Source organism: Dreissena polymorpha, chromosome 7 (assembly GCF_020536995.1).
Source record: "Dreissena polymorpha isolate Duluth1 chromosome 7, UMN_Dpol_1.0, whole genome shotgun sequence".
NCBI lineage: Eukaryota > Metazoa > Mollusca > Bivalvia > Myida > Dreissenidae > Dreissena > Dreissena polymorpha.
In genome coordinates this window covers 12418429-12434623 of record NC_068361.1, presented here as the reverse complement: position 1 = coordinate 12434623, position 16195 = coordinate 12418429, and the positions used below count along the sequence as shown (strand labels likewise).

General features: G+C 34.8%; 1 long non-coding RNA gene across 1 annotated transcript; it reads left to right on the top strand.

Annotated features, from left to right (window-relative positions):
• The first annotated feature begins 6996 nt into the window (after positions 1–6996).
• On the top strand, positions 6997–10494 carry LOC127837175 (uncharacterized). The gene is made up of 3 exons (XR_008029159.1): positions 6997–7996; positions 9047–9147; positions 9520–10494. It is a non-coding gene; the product is annotated as an uncharacterized LOC127837175 (long non-coding RNA).
• Positions 10495–16195: the final 5701 nt, after the last annotated feature.

Sequence of the window (16195 nt, the reverse complement as noted above, 5' to 3'; positions counted from 1 at the left end):
CTACTAGAGAGATTGTTACACATGACACAAATTTGATCTCTGAATCTTTACTTGACATTTGAGCTACTAGAGAAAAGATTGTTACACATGACACAAATTTGATCTCTGATTCTTTACTTGACATTTGAACTACTAGAGAGAAGATTGTTACACATGACACACATTTGATCTCTGATTCTTTACTTGACATTTGAGCTACTAGAGAGAAGATTGTTACGTATGACACACATTTGATCTCTGATATTTTACTTGACATTTGAGCTACTAGAGAGAAGATTGTTACACATGACACACATTTGATCTCTGATTCTTTACTTGACATTTTAGCTACTAGAGAGAAGATTGTTACAAATGACACACATTTGATCTCTGATTCTTTACTTTACATTTGAGCTACTAGAGAGAAGATTGTTACACATGACACACATTTGATCTCTGAGTCTTTACTTGACATTTGAGCTACTAGAGAGAAGATTGTTACACATGACACACATTTGATATCTGATTCTTTACTTGACCTTTGAACTACTAGAGAGAAGATTGTTACACATGACACACATTTGATCTCTGATTCTTTACTTGACATTTGAGCTACTAGAGAGATTGTTACACATGACACACATTTGATCTCTGAATCTTTACTTGACATTTGAGCTACTAGAGAGAAGATTGTTACACATGACACACATTTGATCTCTGATATTTTACTTCACATTTGAGCTACTAGAGAGAAGATTGTTACACATGACACACATTTGATCTCTGATTCTTTACTTGACATTTGAGCTACTAGAGAGATTGTTACACATGACACACATTTGATCTCTGATATTTTACTTGACATTTGAGCTACTAGAGAGAAGATTGTTACACATGACACACATTTGATCTCTAGATTCTTTACTTGACATTTGAGCTACTAGAGAGATTGTTACACATGACACACATTTGATCTCTGAATCTTTACTTGACATTTGAGCTACTAGAGAGAAGATTGTTACACATGACACACATTTGATCTCTGATATTTTACTTGACATTTGAGCTACTAGAGAGAAGATTGTTACACATGACACACATTTGATATCTGATTCTTTACTTGACATTTGAGCTACTAGAGAGAAGATTGTTACACATGACACAAATTTGATCTCTGATATTTTACTTCACATTTGAGCTACTAGAGAGAAGATTGTTACACATGACACACATTTGATCTCTGATTCTTTACTTGACATTTGAACTACTAGAGAGAAGATTGTTACACATGACACACATTTGATCTCTGATTCTTTACTTGACATTTGAGCTACTAGAGAGAAGATTGTTACACATGACACAAATTTGATCTCTGATTCTTTACTTGCCATTTGAGCTACTAGAGAGAAGATTGTTACACATGACACACAATCTCCAATGGATAACATGTGAAGTGCATCATATTAAAATTGCATGATGAATGACAAAGGCACTGTTAGTGAGCAATGTGCTTTCAGGCTAAATATTAAGATGGTGGTAATCAATTTTTAAATAGCGGGATGAATGAAAAATTACAGTGCAGACGACTTTGTCGTAACGTGTGCAGGCAAATAAAAGCCACAGTCACATTATATCTTATAAAAACAAGAAAAGTTGTTGAAATGATAAACTTTGTTTATGGATCGGTGCAAATACCTTGATAAACAGAATAATAATTAAGTGTGGTAATTAAAAGGTAGTAATAATGGTAAGGTAATGGTGTTAATGAATTGCAATTCTCCTCATTGATATCTACACACCAGGGATCATATTTTCCCGCAACATCAATTGGTCTGGATTTAAAGGGAGGCGGAAAACTACAACGGGCGAGGCATGGTCAGGGGTGATAACCCCAAAAAAGGGTTAGGGGAAGGGTTAGGGTTGGGTTTAGGCTAACCCAAACCCTAACCCGACCCCTAACACTAACCCTAACCCTAGCCCCCTAACCCCCCCCTTGCGCAATACCATACCATGCCTCGCCCGTTGTAGTTTTCCGCCTCCCGGATTTAAATGGGGAAAAAGTGTCCGAAAATGTATATCCAAAATCATGACAAATTCGTTAAAATATAAACCATTGATTTTGCCATTCATGAAGGTGGTATAATAAATGTACAAATTTAATTCCCTTAAGCATTTTTTTAACGGAACATACAAGTTTTCTCATTGGTTCTATCATTTGCTATTTCATTGTTGTTTCCTGTGCTGTTTTATCTGACTTTTCATCGTTATCAATATTATTATTCTGTCATTCTGTGTGATTTGAAATCACGCATCTAAACTTCCAGTCGTGGTTATTCAACAACAAACAATAAAGTACACGAGTTATTTCGATTCTAACACATTTTTTACTAAAGATTTATACAATGTATATTATTTTCCTTGTGTACTATTTTATGTGAATGTCAGCCCATAAAACTTTCGGCTGTTCTGTCGATCAGATCCACGACTTTCATTCATTTATTGCCGGATTATTACGCTGGTGGAAAATGTATCGGTATGTTTTGTTTAGTTACAGAGCTTGCTTTCAGGTAAGTCCATCATTATTGCAGAATATCCGATTTTCTTCTTTGTTTATATGAAAGTTTACTGTTTCATGCATGAAATGCACACTGTCCACGTGGATAACTGTAAACATTGAGGTTTTCATCTCCCAAATAACTGTCAACGATTTTATCGTGGACGAGTACACATTACGGACCGATTAATTAGTGTGCTAGGTATAAGCCATTGAAATTATCGATTGATATTGACACGGGTTATTCACGCATGACTAATACACAACCGCGCGAATCTCCGCTGCTTGGGGTCATAGTACGCCTTATCACACCTAATCGAGATAAGAATGATAATAAGGTGTTAGCATGTGCACTGTGTAATCCATTTCATGGCATTGGAATTTTAGCAAACAGAATTGGACCGACTGTTTGGGATTTTCAATGGGTCTTTCATGACACCAATCGGTCTAGGACCGACAAAACTGAAAAAAATATGATCCCTGCTTCACACCCATGACTGTTCATGTTGAAATATTGTAGTCTATAAGATACATGTAAAGCCTTAAACGTTACATCATACAAACACAACAAAGGGCATAAACTCTTAAAAAAGTGCAGGGTTATGGTTATTGTACATTGCACATCTTCCCATTACTTTCTACACATTCATGAAGTTTCATGTTGAATTAGTGTAGCCTATCTGAGATATTGCCCTGAAAAGTTCTATCATACAAATAAAACAAACACTTCTCACTATCAATATACCATCTGTCTATAATCTTCCTAATGTTAAGAAGAACATTCACTGTTTTCAAGCAGTGATTGAAGTGTGCGCTTATGACTTAGTATTAAATCTTCATTCTGCAGTATTTAGAGGGCGAATATTAAATTACAAGAATTTAATGTGGCCATACAAATTGTTAAATTAAAACTTTTAATATCATTTACAATGTATAAGCTTCAAACTTTGAAATGGCGTTATGAAGTCTGAGAAAACATATAGGGATCAACCTTATATGTTCATCCAATGATCCCAAATCTGTAAAATTAAGCCTGTAGGAAAATGATGTCTTACATATGGCATAATTTGAACATGATGGTCTTAGATATCTCTTTTGCATAGTTTTTAGAACATTTGTTCAAAGTAGTTTTATCTATAATGTCTTAATAAAATATATCCTTCCAGGAAATGACACACAGACGCATGACAAAACAAGACTATTGCTCCACCATTGTCAGAAATTCCACCATTGTCAGATTTTTTTTTATTTGTTGCCATAGCAACCTGATTTTCTTACGTAGGACAAAACATTGAAATGGCGTGCATAATGTTCATATTGCCATCTATCCATGTTTCAAGTTTCATAAACAAATATTAATAACTTTTAAAGTTATCGCAGGATCCAGAAAAGTGTGACCGACTGACAGACAGACAAAGCCCTAGTGGGCATCAAACATTGTGCGAACGTTGCTGCAATGTAATATTTAGGTCGCAACATCGGCAACCATTACCGAGCGTTGCAACAACGTTGCATACAAAACATTATCCGGATGTTACATCAAATGTTGCAGTTGGGTTGTCACAATGGTGTATATGAAAGTTTTTCCGACGTTTTTTTTCCAACGTTGCTGCAACGTTGTATTTAGGTTGCATTCACACGTTGCAATTTGGTTGTCACAATGGTGTATATAAAAGTTTTTCCGACGTTTTTTTTCCAACGTTGCTGCAACGTTGTATTTAGGTTGCATTCAAACCTTGCAGTTTGGTTGTCACAATGGTGTATATGATAGTTTTCCCGACGTTTTTTTCCAACGTTGCTGCAACGTTGTATTTAGGTTGCATTCAAACGTTGCAGTTTGGTTGTCACAATGGTGTATATGAAAGTTTTCCCCACGTTTTTTTCTAACATTGCTGCAACGTTGTATTTAGGTTGCATTCAAACGTTGCAGTTTGGTTGTCACAATGGTGTATATGAAAGTTTTCCCGACTTTTTTTTCCAACGTTGCTACAACGTTGTATTTAGGTTGCATTCAAACGTTGCAGATTGGTTGTCACAATGGTGTTTTAATGATGAAAGTTTTCCCAACGCTTTTTTTCCAAACATTGCTGCAACGTTGTATTAAGGTTGCATTCAAACGTAGTATTTTTTAATTCTTTTTTTTTAATAATAAAAAAAAATTAAAAAATAAACAAACAATTAACTGCCAACCACTCTTTCGAGTATTATCGGCAGATATGCACACTGTCGAATCTGTTTCCTAGAAAGAACCAGTACTTAGTGTCTAAAGAGGAGATAATAAAATGCTCCCCGAGTAGGAATCATACTTTATAATAATACAGTTCATGCATAGCATCAACGAAAATATGATTTCTTGTAAATTTTAGAAATTCAATTTTTTAAATTTTACAGATCAGTTGCTTAAACTTAAAGATAGATGAACTTTAACTCAAAATCGCCAGATAAAATATTTTGTTTAAGTTGTGTTATGAATTAAAATGGTAGATTCTAGTTTCAAAGTGTCAACAAAAAAATAAATAGTCACCATTTTTGTCTGAAACTTTCAATTGTCGCCTTGGTGTAGTGGATGAGGTGTCCGCCTAGCGATCGGGAGTTGGTGGGTTCGTTTCCCACTCGGGGAGCGTTTCATTAACTCCTCTATATACATCAAATAATGGTTCTTTCTAAAAATGAACTCGAAAATGTCCATAAAACTGCCGATACGTATAGAAAGAGCGGTTGGCAGTAAAAAAAATTTTTATTCTATATTATTTACAAAAATAGAATTTAAAAATACTGCGTTTTAATGCAACCTAAATACAACGTTGCAGCAATGTTCGAAAAAAACGTCGGGAAAACTTTCATAAAGACCATTGGTACAACAAAACTGCAACGTTCGAATGCAACCTAAATACAATGTTGCAGCAATGTTGGATGCCCACTGGGGCGCAAACCATTATGTCCCCTCCGGTGAAACGGGTAGGGGACAAAAACATTGCAAATTCATAAGCTATCAGAAAATATTACAGAACAAATTCATTTTGCAATTATTATACCATATTTGTTACCAATGTAATCCCAACGGCTAGTCCAGCTTTTACACCATGGGCATCAGTGATATAACAAATAATTACACAGTAACTTTAAACTGAACTTTGAACTTGAAGTCAGCGTTCAGGTTTCGAAATTTGCGACCGCGATTCGAAAAAGGCCCATAACTACTATGCCCCTTCAGATACTGCTTTCATATTTGGTATGCATGTTTATCTTGACAACACCTTTCCATGCGCATACAATTGTTGACCCCTGTGACCTTGAACTTGAGGTCAGCGTTCAGGTTTCGAAATCTGCGACCGCGATTCGAAAAGGCTCATACCTACTGTGTCACTTCAAATATTACTTTCATATTTATTACGCATGTGCATCTGGACAACACCTTTCCATGCGCATGAATTTGGAGTTTGCGTTCAGGTTTGTTTCAAAATCTGCGACCGCGATTCAAAAAAAGCTACTTACTTCAGTGTCCCTTCAGATATTGCTTTCATATTTGATACGCATGTGTATCTAGACAAGACCTTTCCATGTGCATAAAAGTGTTGACCCCTGTAACCTTCACCTTGAACTTAGGGTCCGCATTTTAAAATTTTGAAATCTATTATGTGGTAATCTCTGCGGTCTGTGACCGTCTCTCCTGGCCACTATCGCCTAATACACTATTAGCACTAGAACTTTGAAACTTACACACATGGCAGCTATGAGCATATGTGCGACAGTCCACTATTTGGAATTTTGATCTGACCCCTGGGTCAAAAGTTATGGGGGTTGGGGTGGGGCTGGGTCAGATATTTTCACTCATTTTTTTAAGTAATTTTACATTAAATTCTTCATTTCTGCACCGATCACCCGTCTGTAGATCTTCCATAGTCATTAGCACTTTTCTATGGAATTCCATAGAAAATGTTATGGAATTCTACGGAAATCGATGGAAATCCATGGAATTTGATGGAATTCCATCCACTTGCCAATTTTCCATCTTAAGCTGTTATGGAATTCCACGGAATCTCGACTAAAATTCCATGCATTTCCACGGAATGTATGGAAAACACCATGGAAAGTTGGACTTAGCCATTTTTTTCAACGGAAATCGTTATGGAAAATAACTTATACATTTTCTTGGATGGAAATCAATGGAAAATAACTTATAAATTTTTGCTGGTTGTCTGAAATGTATTTGTAGTTTAATACATGTATGAATATATTTGCATTATGTATTTTGTATTTAAAAGAAAATGCAATAAAGATAATTATAAATTTGTTCTAGAAATTGGAACAGTTCTGGAACTGTTCCATATTTGTGTTCTAAAACATATGTTCTGGAATTGTTCCAAAACAGTTTTTTTAGAATAAATCCAGAACATTTTTGGAAAATGGCTTAGGACTGAAACTGTTCCAATAATTTCAAGAACCTTTTTAGAACATTTCAAGGACAAAAAATGGTCAAGAAATTTCTAAAAATGTTTTAAAATGTAGTTCTAGAACACATCTAGAATGCTTTAAGAACCAGTAAGTTCTACAAAAGTTCTAATGGGGAATAAGAACACATATAGAACACCTTACACTTACAAATAGCCTAATAGACTTCATAGTAGCGACAGCAGCAGCAGCAGTAGTAGTAGTAGTTGTAGTAGCTGTATAAGTAGTAGTAGTTAATGTTGTTGTAGTAGGTGTTGTTGTTGTAGTAATTGATGTAGTAGCAGTAGTGTTTTTTATATCAGTAGAGGTTGTGGTGGTAGCTAGTAGTAGTAGAAGTAGTAGCATTAACAGTTTCTGTAGCAATAGTAGTAGCAATAGAAGTAGCAGTAGTAGCAGTTGTTGCAGTAGAAGCAGTTGTTGCTGCTGCTGTTTTTGTTGCTGTTGCTGCTGCTGTTGTTGTTGCTGCTGTTATTGTTGCTGTTGTTGTTGGTGGTGGTGTTGTTGATGTTGTAGTAATTAAAGTAGTAGTTCTGCAAAAGTAGGAGTAGTTGTTACTTTGAAAGCAATTTCTACAAGTTTAAATTCCTTAACCCTGTCCAAGTGGTATATACACTGTTTTTTCTCAATATCAAACTCAGCCAGTCCAGGTTGTCAAATAACAATCTATCTGATAAGACCAGCGCGTGTGCTGTGAGTCAGATGTTGGGTATGTTTGCTGCAAATCTATTGGTTATAAGATATAACAGCCTTTTCTAATTGGCTGAATTCAAATACAGAAAGTTTACCTGTTAGATTGAAACATTAAACATGGTGGACAATGTACTGGTTTAACTTGTTAAAATAAAGTTAAAGAAATTTAACAAACAGAAGAGTTCATTAGTTTTTCCATTAAAAACACTTTCTTCAAATACTTATGTATTTATATCATTTGGAAATTGACATGAAATATTGTTAAAGAGTGATGCATACAGTGTTTGAGCAGGCTGTCTAGGAATAGAACAACAACTGAAGGTTTGTGATTTTTATTATTTCTAAATATTCCTTTAAATTTAATCTTCTTATGACATTATTGTAGACCTTTTTATGTGATATTTGAGGTTTTAGTATGGCAAATATTAGTTTAAAAGCAGCTGTCACCCAAATTTTCACTTAGTGGAGTTTGCAGGTTGAAAAAGGAAGTAATAAGACCTATGTGGAGAAATTAATAACGTTGAATGTAGTATCGGAATTTTATCATGCAAGGTTATAGAACTGAGGCTAAGGAAGTTTTGTACTGTGCATGTTGAGCACTCAATGCTCATTAATGGTGTTAATGTTTATTATTATCCCCCGCCATAGGCGGAGGGATATTGTTTTGGCGTTGTCTGTCCGTCCTTCCATCCTTCCGTCTGTCCGTCTTTCCATCCGTCCGTAGCCATATCTTGGAAGTGCTTTGGCAGATTTCACTGAAACTTGGTGTGAGTATGTATATGGATAAGAGGATGATGCATGCCTAATGGTATTGTACACCATTAGTTAATAACAGAGTTATGGCCCTTTGTACCTTGAAAAAATGCTTTTTTGTGTGTCCAAGGCCATATCCTGGAAGTGCTTTGGCGGATTCCATTGAAACCTGGTTCGAGTATATATATGGATAAGAGGATAATGCACGCAAAATGGCATTGTACACCATCTGTTAAAAACGGGGTTATGGCCCTTTGTATCTTTAAAAAATGCTTGTTTGAGTGTCAAATATAATACTTATGTGTCCAGAAGCATATTGGCGGGGGATATCAATTCAACGTTTTTGCTTGTAAATAAAAAATTAAACCAATGGAATTGGTTTTTAGGTATCTGAGTAAGCATTTTCATACCAATAGAATTACACATCATTCTAATTATAGCAATAATAAATTTGTACTAATCATACCAACAAATTAAGTTATGCTTAGTGCTTTGCGATGTATTCACTTCGTTTTTAGTTCTCTTTCTAAAGACCATTTAACAACTTAATATTTAAAACAATTCATGAATTACGTTCCCTATACATTTTCATTATGTGCTTTAATTACCATTGACCAGTTGATGGAAGATACTGCAGAGTTTGGCAGGGAAATAATCCAACAGCAAAGCGGCTCTTTAAGCGCATTTACCTAGAGGACTTACAGGGCTACAAATTCATGGTAAATATTGTCATGCCGTGGGCTAGATAAGTTATTTAATGTTAACCACCTGAAAGTATTTTGTCTTTTTGGAATTCAATATATTAGTCTAAGTCATTTTCACTTTTCTGGATCCTGGGATAACTTTAAAAGTTCTAAGTATTTTTTCATGAAACTTGAAACATGAACAGATGACAATAAGGACATTTTGCACGTCATTTCATGTTGTTTATAATGCAAGAATTCTGGTTGCTATGGCAACAAATATATTTAACAAACTTAAAATAGTGAAGTTTAACAGGTAGGGGACCATATTGCTTTGCAATCTCTTGTTATAGTTTGAATGTAAATAACTCTTTGCTTTAGACATTTTTATGATTTTTTATTCTGTAGAGCACATGTGAGCAGTATACAATGTACCTCATACCAAAAAGGACCCGGAGGCAGTGACTGGTGTTCAATATTCTCAGAAGAAAAGGAAAATGGCAGTGGAAGACTTGGACAAACATTTTTAGCCTCTGTGTTAAGCCTGGCAGTCTGTGGCTGGTGACATGTTTTATTTTGGTTACTTCTTGTAAAAAAAAGACCAGTTATTTATTTTGTGAATTGTATTTTGTGTTTGTTTTTTGTCTTAATTTATTTGTTTTTTTTTTTAATTTAGGAATTTGAAACTTGGATAATTGAATTAAGTCCGTGTTCAACAGTACTGAGCATAGTATAATAAATAACAAATTTACAACAGTTGTTAATTTGTTATGTATTATTATTAACTATGCTCAGTACTTGAATACTGGCTGTCTGCATGGGAATTTGTTTTCTAGAAAGTTGGTTTCAGACGTAAATATTTGAAGTTAACCTTCGGAACTTTTCTAGAATTTTACTGGAACACATCAACTAGAACTGAACTTCTGTTATCTTACTGAAAGTGTTCTAGAATTAATAAGGAACAGTTGTTGAACGTTAAAATTTATGAGAAAAAACTCTAGAACAATTGTGTGTGATGTGTGTGTGCATGTAATTGTGTGTGTTTATGAACATATGTGAAAAAGGAAGTATATTTGTCATAAGATAAATGTAAAATTCTACTTCTATGTTTTATATTGTGCCTTTTATAAGTTTTTCTGTTCTCACCTGTATATGCGTGCATGTTTATGGATGTGTTTTTGAATGTGTGCATGCATGCCTGTGGTTAAGAGAGTTGGTACTTTATGAAAATGTAAAACCACTCATTTTTGAATATGTACTGTGACTGCATGTGTGTGGTAAATGATTGATGCCAGATCTTGTTCTTGCTTAACTTCTATGATGAAACCTTTAGTTACATTCACATTTGTTTTTCAAAATCAATAAAATGCCTTTGATCTATAATCTGTTTTTATTTCTATTTTATTCCAGCTTTATATTAAATTCCATAGCTTTTCATGGAATTCCACGGCATTCTATGGAATTCCACGGCATTCCATGGAATTCCACAGCGTTCCATGGAATTCCACGGCGTTCCATGGAATTCCACGGCATTCTATGGAATTCCACGGCATTCTATGGAATTCCACGGCATTCTATGGAATTCCACGGCATTATATGGAATGCCACGGAATTCTATGGAATTCCACGGCATTTTATGGAATTCCATCCCATATCAAGTCCCCCTTCTGTTTTTTTTCACTTTTCCATTGATTGCATGGAATCGGATGGAAAGTTAGTGCCAATACTCCACGGAATTCCATCTTACGATTTCCATAGAATTCCATATGATTCCACGGCAGATCTACAGACGGGCTACTTCAAATTGATACTGAACATATCTTATGATAATACGCTCAATCTCAACTATGCATGGCCCCATTACCAACCCTGGGGTGCCACTGGGTCAAACATGCTGCGTGGGTATACGCTTCGGCTTCTGCTTGCCATTTCTAGTTATGAATTGCAATTCTCCTCATTGATATCTACACACCCAAGAAGTTTCATGCTGAAATCTTGTAGCGTATGTGAGATAAAGCCTTGAAAAGTCACATCATACAACAAAAACAAAGGGTAATAACTTTTACTTTAAAAGGTGGAGGGTTAAGGATTTTGTGCATGGCAATTCTTCCCATTTATTTCTACACACCCATTAAGTTACATGTTGAACTTTTGTATCGTATCTGAGATAAAATTAGCCCTGAAAAGTTGCATAATACAAAAAAAAGGGCAATAGCTCTAATTAAATAAAGTGTAGGATTATGGTTCTTGTTCATTACATGTCTCTGCATTGATATCTATATAACTATGAAGATATATTGATAAAGTTTCTAAGATTTAGGTAGCCCAAACAGGTTTTGTGACAGACGGACGGACGGACTGACAGACGGACGGACAACGCCAATTCTATATTTCTATAAACATTTGAATCTAACATGATTTTTTGTTATATAATTGGCACGTTTTCCACCAAACAATACATAAATGTGTTTTCGTGATGTCTACACACCAAAACAATCATAAATTATATCGGGTGCATTTACATTATTTGAGATAATTACATTAAATAAGATATTACTGCTTACTGTATAATGCAAATTTAATACAAAATAAACACAACGAAAACATGTTTGGGAACTAATATATATAAAGTGACTACTACTTTGAAAGTTTTACTGTCCTGAAAGCAGAAATCATATGTTTTTTTTAATGTTTCCTATATTGCAAATTTAAGGAGGCCCAGTTTGCTGAACTGAACTTTTTGGGATTTGTGGAACTACCATCGCAACACAGGGCTTTCTTTCTTACTTTTGTATAGCAGAAGTAAACTGATCAATTAATGAAAAAGTCACAAACATTTCAAACTCCTCAAAATTGTTTTCTTTTTTAAAACTAGTCACAAACTTATAGAAATTATGAAAGTATGTTTATGTATTCACTAACATAGTAAAATATATTAATATTTTCATTTGCTGGACACTTTTGCTTTCAACAAATAACTTCATACATCTTCTATTAATTAAAAAAATTCAGACGGGTTAACTATTGTCAATCATATCAAATTCAATAGTAAATATATTTGACAAATATAAAATGTATGTATATGATTGTGTTGTCTGTTGTTTGGCAGTACACATAAGTTATACATTGAATTTGTCTTCCTTTGTATGTCATTATTATTTACCAAGTTAAAAACCGTTGTCAATAACAATTGTGCCATGCCACATAGAATTCCCTACACATAACAAATATTTACACTGTTTGAAAGTGTAATGTATTTCATAAAAATGCAATTTAATTAATTTGAATAGAAATTAATCGAACTTTAATTAATGTTAACGCATATACATGGATACAAAATACAATAATCAACTTCAGATTGCTTCACTAGTCTCGCAATTAGCCATCACTTAATTATTCATGGGTTTTGACTTTTGTCCCATGATCTTTCTTATTCAAGTCATTTCCGTTGTAAAAGTGACTGCTTAAATCTCACTGTGATTTCATTAAAGTGACTATAGACTTGAACAAATCTGCATCTGCAACCCTATTTTGACTTTTTTTTAACAAAGGATCTCAAGCTTTACTATACACTTTACTTATTTTATAATGCAATGGTGTGGTTTATTAGTTCAGGTTACTTTACAAAACTGTTTTCACCAGTTTCATACTTTTAATTCCGTAACAACAAGCAAAATCGTATAATTGATATCCCCCGCCTTCTCATAATTTATATCTATACACCTACGTGCATGAAATTTCAGGCTGAGATAAAGCCCTAAAAAGTTTGTGACAAACAGCCGGAAGGATGGACTGATTATTAAGGCGGACTGATACAAACGTATATATCTCTCTGCCTTTGGCGGGGAATAATTATAATCCATTAAAACAAGCATAGCCCGTTTCCAGGGACAATTCTGTGAGAAAGGTATGCATTTGCAGAAACAAGTATTGCTTTTAATAGTCAATGATTAACCGCTTGATATATTTAACTCAGATTGTTGTTAATTAATTTAAATGAGCCGTGCTCTGTGAAAAGCGGGTCTAATGCATGTGCCTAAAGTGTTGTTCCATATTAGCCTGTGCAGATATTTGCGCTAAGTTACTCTCTGTAAACGACACATACCATAAAGAAAAAGTTTCATCTCTTGAATAGCCTGTGCGGACTGCACAGGCTTATCTGGGTTACACTTTACACACATGCGTTAAAACCCCTTTTTACAGAGCAAGGTTCATTTAAGTAAATGTGAATAAATTTATTCTGAGTAACATTAAAAGTGAATAGATAAATAAAGCTATCGCAATTGAATTTGAAAATATTTATAACAAGACTATTGCCAAGCAATACATGTCCCCTACCATTGTCAGAAATATTTGTTTTTTATTTGTTGCCATTGCAACCATAATTTTTGACGTATGAACAAAATGAAATAACGTGCATAATGCCCTTATTGCCATCTATCAATATTTCAAGTTTCATGAAAAAATATTAAGAACTTTCAAAGTTATCGCATGATCCAGAAAAGTGTGACTGACTGACGGACTGACAGACTCACAGAGCGCAAACCATAAGTCCCCTCCAGTGAAATCGTTAGGGGACAACAAGCAATGTGTTTGTGAAACACTATGTCCCCATATATTTGACCTTTGATCTTGAAGGATGACCTTAACCTTGACCTTTCACCTCTCAAAATGTGCAGCTCCATGAGATACACATGCATGCCAAATATCAAGTTGCGATCTTCTTAAGCAGTGGTTGAAGTGTGCGGTTATGACTTGGTATTAAAAACCAGTATTTAGAGGGCGAATATTAAATTACAAGAATTTAATGTGACCATACAAATTGTTCAATTAAATCTTTTAATATCATTTACATCTTATGTGCTTTAAACTTAGAAATGGCGTTATTAAGTCTGAGAAAACATCACACACTTTATAATGTAGTACAGTGACCACGCATTTATTCATACGCGTCTGTTTCGGTACAAAATTTCGGAATTAACAAATCTTCCGGATTATCGAACCAGTGCCGTTTTAAGAGTTAAATATTTACCTTATGACATAAACCTTACGTGAATGTACATTAACATACTTATTTTGCATCAAGAATGATATTTTCTTGTTACTGAAACATTTATTTAGTTAAAAAATAAAACGTTTGTTAAACAATGTAAATACAAAAACGTGAAACCGAATTTTAAACAATCATGTACATGTGCACACATGACGTAAAGCTTTGTGAATGTAACAATCACACTGTTAAGCATTGATAGCGTAGTATTTAATCCATATTTCATTGCTGTATACACTTTCCATGAGGACTGCTTGTATCTCGTGTGATACTGCCGCAGTGAAAAGACGTTGCCATGGGTGGAATGCGAGCTGTAAGCTCAGGTGGTTTCACAGAGTCACAAATCAAGGGTGTTGAAGGCAAATGACAATACAACATAAAACTGCTATACTGTTTTAATATCCTCATTTATAACCCTTCTCATACAACAGAATATTGAAATAATTAACATAGCCACACGTAATGTTTGATGCATTTAAATGGACTGCTTAAATAATCCTAGCACAACTTTTCACACACGATGACGGTCCTATTGTAATCAGTGTCTTAATTGGTCACGTGTTCAGCTCATGAAAGACCTTGTGTCATTTAATATGCATTGTGTAATGCCTACATAAGTTAAAGTTTTAAGTCGGAGTCCAACCATGTTTAGTCATGCCTATCATCTATTTCCCCTAAACACAATATTTCACGCCTCAGTGAAGGCGCTTTTGTTTAAACGACGGGATGGCGATAAAGCCTTAAACAACAATACTTCACGCCTCGGCGATTGCGCGTTTGTTTATACGGCGGGTGGGCGATTAAGCCCCCATGTTGGGAAGCATCCGGATTAACGAGACATAATTACAGCTTAATACACAGATCGGTGTCGCGAAATCTACGTCCGGATCCGGAACACAAGGTTCCGGACTTAACGGGGCAAAATACTGCATCCGTTCCCCTTGACTTTTGTCCGCATCGCGAGATTTCCGGACTATCAAGATCGCGGGGTCACTGTATTTATATTAATGCAAATGTGGAAAGTGAAAGTAAAAGCACAACAATGATAATATTTAACAAAATAAATTCATTAAACTGATTCTACAATACTCTTAATTAAGTGTTGCTTACAGTCCTAATCATATAAGAAGAAACAATAATATTAAAGTAAAACTTATCAATGCAGTTAATTATGGGTTTATTTTAAGAATAAGTTCCAGAAAAAGGCAATATATGTGCAAATCAATGAGCCAGAACAATTAGTTATATCTGCATTGAGAAAAATTGTTAAGGAAACACCTGATGGGAGGGACACTGTGATCAGTTTCAAAATATAGGGATCATGATCAAGTTTTAGAGATATTTGTGTAGAGTATAACTTCTTTTTAAAAAAACATTATGCACAAATTATACAAATCAGAATTATAAACAAGACCTGTCAGATGAGAGCGGCTCGACTATTCGAGTGCTTGACAGTAAAACGTAAGCCATCATGGGGAAATTGTTCATATTCAATAATTTATAATGGAAGATCTTTCAAAAATAAAAAAAGGAATTTTTTTTTTTTTTTTGGGGGGGGGGGGGGGGGGGTAGGGGGGGGGGGGTTGAGAGGGGGTAAAATGTGGGGTGTGGTCATTTATTAGACGATTTTTCAAAAATAAAAAAAGGAACAAAAAATATTATTATACGTCAAAGGACATAGGAAATATTTGGGGTAGTACGCAAACTTTAACATAGATTTATCATGCATATTCTAAGTATAAAAGGGGCAATAATTCTGTCAAAATGCTTGATTCAGTTGTCTGCTCTTGTTTATAGGTTGGGGTCATGTTGTTAAATAAGTATGCAAAATATGAAAGCAATATGTCAAGGAACAATGAAAATATTTGGGGTGGTACGCACACTTTAACATTTGCACACAAACGCTAGTACGCCGACGCAGGGGTGAGTAGAATAGCTCCACTACAGGGGACAAAAATTCCACTCGTCCGCTCGTATTGACGAGTGAAATCTTGAAAGGATGAGTGAATTTCCCTAAAGCTCTCGTCCTACAGG